Source organism: Triticum aestivum, chromosome 5A (assembly GCF_018294505.1).
Source record: "Triticum aestivum cultivar Chinese Spring chromosome 5A, IWGSC CS RefSeq v2.1, whole genome shotgun sequence".
In the NCBI taxonomy this organism is placed as follows: Eukaryota; Viridiplantae; Streptophyta; class Magnoliopsida; order Poales; family Poaceae; genus Triticum; species Triticum aestivum.
In genome coordinates, this window is record NC_057806.1 from 221,014,786 (window position 1) to 221,020,548 (window position 5,763).

Genomic DNA, 5,763 nt, shown 5'->3' on the forward strand with positions numbered 1-5,763 from the left:
GAGTGACAAATCCTAATCTCGATATATGCCAACCCAACAAACACCTTTGGAGACACCTCTAGAGCATCTTTATAATCGCCCAGTTACATTGTGACGTTTGATAGCACACAAGGCGTTCTTCCGGTATTCGGGAGTTGCATAATCTCATAGTCCACTACACCACGGTAGAGCTTAGGTGACACACTTGTGTGGGTAAAGGTCGACCAATCTCTATATGATATCTGTCGGCGTAGCTCTTAAGCTTTGTCCTCAGATCATGTGTCGGGAAAGGTATGACAATGTGGACAAACTATGTGTCGGCAGCCACGTAGGGACGACGTATCAGTCGGCAAGTACTTAGCAGCATCTTATCTGTCGGTCTATCTGTGGGCCCTGACATATTTTCTGTCGGCGTAGGTATGTGCTTAGGGACATCAAATATGTCGGCATAGGTAGGGTGTATGGAAGCAGATTAAGTGTTGGCGTAGGTGTCCACGGGTCAATCAACGAGACCTTGAAAATTTTAGCGGCTGATTTAGGCGCGCGACCGGGGAAATATCGGCTACGTGCGGCCCAAATTTGACCCAGGCTGGCCTGTTATCCCTGAATCTGAGACCCAACCCAAATAACACCAGCTTCATCCCCACATCTCCTCCGCCGCCACCCTCTCGCGCCACCCCCCGTCCCTGCCGCCGGCGGTGATAGCTCCGACGCCGACCTCCGTCCGCCCGCCGCCCTAACCCCCGCCCTCGACCACATCCCCCGACCTCGAGCTCCACATCCCCGGCCCCTGCTTCTGCCACCGCCGCCCCTTTTCTCTCCCGCAAAGACCCTTGTCCAGATCTATCAGCCGCAGGCCCGTTTCATTGGTGGGCAGCCGGTGGCCTTCGAGGTGCGTTCCCCGTCATGTGCTAGGTGCCACACGCCTGGTCGCTGGTCGTCCTCAGAATAGCTGTCGGCTCTCTCCCTCCTTCATGTACGCAGGCCAGATGAACTGTTCTTTGCTAGGTAAAGGGTCGATGATGGCATCCGCAGTTGTTCTTCCAAACACGAGCAACATCCTGTGTCTCTCATAGATCGACCTGCTAGTTTGCTTCAACTTGTGAGCTGTATTGTTGGTATCTACGTTGGAGTGATTGAACATGTCATTAGTCTGAACCTAAACTGATCCCTGCTTAGTTAGTCAGTCCCTTTGTTTAAGATTAGGCTGTGGCATTACGAAGGTTACTTGTTGGATCTGTGGTGCTACTGAGAAGTGCACAATCCAACCTTATTTTATTTCAGTTTCTAATTTGTTGGTCAGATCGATGACTACAGGGATGGGTTACTTCAAATTTCTGAATTATAAGATTGCAAGTTTCTGAAATGTCGGTCTAGATTGCATGTGTAACCAGCTATACAGATGATATTGCTAGAATTAGTAAAAAATCTAGAGTACCACTTTTCTCGTAGCCCTTGGATAAAATTCATAGATTATGGTGGACAAATTAGTAGCCCTTGGATAAAGTGGTATGATTGGAAATAACCTGAACCCGCCTTCTTCATGTGCGCTACCAGTACATACATAGCGGTAAAAATCTCCCCCGGCCGTGTGCTATGTCGCTTGAGGCTCGACCAGTTTCTCTGCTTAAGCGACACCACCCAAGATCCTACTAAATTGATCTTGCTCAACTAATCTGTCTACCATAATCTATGAACTTTTCATCAGCGTCCGTCATGCGTCTCTTGCGAGGGAAAAAGAACAGATCGGTGGTGTTTGGGAAAGGATGACATGCAAGCGCTTTGCGCATAGTGAGATAACAGATCCAGACCCATTTACTTTGTTCTTCCCATAATAGTTCTCCATAGACTCCGGTGCTTATCATTGAATCTTCACTTTTTTCTTTGTTCCCATATGGTTGCAGACAGGCCTGACGGCTGAAGCTAGTTTGATTGGTGCGTTCCTAGCAAGACTGATGTGTTGCGCTTCACATCTGGGCATGAATGTGTGTATCTCTATCTTCTTTTATTAACCGGTGAGTCTGTATAGTGGGGTTTGCGTCGTCCTACAACTTTTGATAAACAAACTTTCAATAATCCTTACTTTTTAGTAGCTGTCTAAATAAAATGTTTGTACTCCATCTGTCCCGAATTACTTATCTTCAATTTTTCTAGATACTGATGAATCCAACACTATCTAAAACAAGTAAATTGGGAAGGAGTTAATATTATTTTTGACATTTTGGTTTTGCAGCTACAACTTTAATGAGTAATGTGTTTAAGTTTTTCAGTTACCGGCAGATGTGATAAATATTTCCAATTATTATGATGCATCTAATTCAGATCTGTAAGTTTGATCTCAAGGGTGATAAATTGTAAACCATGTTGTTTAATTTTCTTTACTTGTATTAAAATTTCCTCTTTCTAGTTTACTCTATGTATATGTGGTCTTCTAAATAGAGGGCAGGCCTGGCGCAGTGGTGAAGTCCTCCCCACTTGTGCCAAGAGGTCCTGGGTTCGAACCAGCCTCTCTGCATTGCACTTTGCAGGGGTAAGACTAGGTTCCTATAATCCCTCCCCAGACCCCACCTTGTGTGGGAGCTTCTATGCACTGGGTCTGTCCTTTATATGTGGTCTTCTAAATAATACTTCAATTCAGTCACATATTTTCAATGCCAACGGCAACAGGTAACAAAGGTATGTGCGACATGTAGTTGTAGCATTACTATGGCAGTGTGCGTGAAAGCAAGATACTATTTTTATAACAACATTTACTTTACCGTTGTGATGTACTCCCTCCGTCCCAAAATAAGTGACTCAACTTTGTACTAGCTCTAGTACAAAGTTAGTACTAAGTTGAGTCACTTATTTTGTACAAAGTTGAGTCACTTATTTTGGGACGGAGGGAGTACTAATTTAGGAACTTTAGTATCCTCTATTTTTTATTGGTGTTCAATTTATAATACCCTATTTGTTTGGGTTTACAAGTTTCACTAGTTTCTATTGACTTGCTCAGTTATATTGATATAACCAAACTGAAAAAAAATTGAAAGTGTCTTGGAATAAATCTATATAATTGTTTACTGTTTATATTTTGAAAAAAGGTTATTGTTTGATAAAAATGAGTTTATCCTGGAGTCTTTTCATCAGTTTTCACATATTAACATAGTAGGACTAACTATATTAAAGAATCAACTTGATCATAATTTATTTTCTGAGGTCCTTTTGAGCCATGAGATATTGAAAATAGTTAATTAAATCATTGCACTGGATATAGAAGTTATGATTTATGCCATCAAACGAAGGTATACTTAGAGACATGCCAACTATTTCTTTTTTGCACGGGAGAAATAAACCTTGATCGCATGGTGCACGCAACCTAAGTGGATGCACCACATTAGCCGGTGCGTACAAATAATGTTCGTTCAGTTTTCATCATTAAACAACAATGCCATGAGTATCATCTCAGTTGTATGCTACTAAAATATTTCTAAATTCTGTAATTTCTAAGTATATACTAACACATTCATGAAAACGATGGTAGCTAGCCTGTGTAGGGTTGATGACTAGTGGCATAAACTAAATTGCACATCCTACAGTTTTTTGGTCTGAAGTTGTACATATTAGTTCTACTTCATCAGATAACGTGCAAACACAATTATTTTTGAACTTTGAAGTAGGTAAAATGGTTATGGGTCACCCACACATATTCCTCATATGTACACATGAGTAACAATCACATGTTTGTAGTCCCATTCAGTTGGGACATATGAGAATTTGACCCATAGCCTCCATATTTGAGCTAACTTCGTATTAGAACAAGTACAACTTTACACTGGCTGATCCCACTACAGTTTCTTCCATGTAAGAGGTTGAATAGAATCTGTAGATATGCCTGCCATGGAGAAATGCTTACTCTATGTATATGTAGATATGTCTGCATGATGATTCCTTTCAGCATTTTAAAAATATTTTACATCACATATGGCAGAACTATGTTATATGTGTTCTGGGCATATGTCATGAATACTCTTGTGCTTCTCTTGGCTGCCAATCTCCCTATGAGCTTCGAATAACTCGAGCTGACTGCACTTTCTACCAAATTCTTGTGTAATATTTTCAGGTAATCAGCCACCTAGTATTCATGGATGTGATGACTTTGGAGTGTTATGGAGCATTTGGTTGACTGCAGTATTTTGGATCAGCCAACTTAATTGTAATCATGAATCTTATGTGTGTTCTGGACCATTTGGTGTTCAAGTGATATGGAGTAGAAATCCCGTGGATGTGACTTAAGTGTTTGGACCATTTATAGTTTGAACTCTTTTAGACCATCAAATAAGGGTCCTTTTATGTGACTTGTGTTTTCTAGATGTTTGCCAAGATGGCCAAACTTTGCTTTGTCAAGGTTGACTTGAGTTTGAATCTGTGATCAATGATTGTGCAATATGTGTTCTTGATCTTGTGTGTGGATAAGAGGTGAACATTGTATAACAATTGAATCGGAGCAATAGCCAATTGTAGTTCTGGTAGTATACCATCTCACCAACAATTTATATGTCGGCAAAAACATTCCATTGGAGAAAGTGTCGGCATAACTACATTGTAGCCAGACAAACTATGTGTTGGCAATGCCAAAGACCTTTTTAGACAGACTAAGTGTCGGCAATGCTAAAGACCTATTTGGACAGACTAAGTGTCAGCATAGGTAGGGTGTATGTTGTCTTACCATCTGTCGGCATAGGTAGGTGTAAACAAACAGACCATGTGTCGGCGTATGTAGGGTGTACATTGACATATCATCTGTCGGCGTAGGTAGGGTGTATGCCGACCAAAAAAGTGTCGGCAAGTAAACTTCTGTCGGCAATACCTTTGCCCACAGCAAGTCCTCTGACTGTTTTGTCTTCTGTCAGCATATGTGTTAGCGGCAAATTATCTGTCGGCAAAGGTACCATATGCCCACAGATTGATGTGTCACCAAAACTTAACCGTGGTGTAGTGGTCAAAGGAACATGAATAAGTCATGAAGAAGGCAATAGCAATAAAACTTAACGATCATTATGCTAAGCTAACGGATGGGTCTTTTCCATCACATCATTCTCCTAATGATGTGATCCCGTTCATAAAATGACAACACATGTCTATGGTTAGGAAACTTAACCATCTTTGATTAAAGAGCTAGTCATGTAGAGGCATACTAGGGACACTATGTTTTGTCCATGTATTCACACATGTATCAAGTTTCCAGTTAATACAATTCTAACATGAATAATAAACATTTATCATGATATAAGGAAATATAAATAACAACTTTATTATTGGCTCTAGGACATATTTCCTTCAAGCACAACCCACTAAGGTGCGCCTGGGGGCCCAGGCGCGCCCAGGTGGGTTGTGCCCACCTCGGTGGCCTCCCGCACCGCCTCTTTGCTCTATAAATACCCCCAATATTCCAGAAACCATAGGGGAGTCGACGAAAATCAATTCCAGCCACCGCAAGTTCCAGAAACCACAGATCCAATCTAGACACCATCACAGAGGGGTTCATCATCCTAATCGGTGCCTCTCCGATGATGCGTGAGTAGTTCATTGTAGACCTACGGGTCCATAGTTCTCTTTTGATTCTCAATACAATGGTCTCTTGGAGATCTATTTGATGTAACTCTTTTTGCGGTGTGTTTGTTGGGATCCGATGAACTTTGAGTTTATGATCAGATCTATGCTTTTATCCATGAAATTTATTTGAGTCTTTTGATATCTTATATGCGTGATTACTTATAGCCTCGTATTTCTTCTTCGAATCTT

The 5,763-nt window shown here is 41.4% G+C and overlaps 1 long non-coding RNA gene across 1 annotated transcript; it reads left to right on the plus strand.

Moving 5' to 3' along the window:
* Nucleotides 1-557: 557 nt before the first annotated feature.
* Nucleotides 558-4,405, plus strand: LOC123102826 (uncharacterized). The gene is made up of 2 exons (XR_006449408.1): nucleotides 558-1,770; nucleotides 1,884-4,405. It is a non-coding gene; the product is annotated as an uncharacterized lncRNA (long non-coding RNA).
* Nucleotides 4,406-5,763: the final 1,358 nt, after the last annotated feature.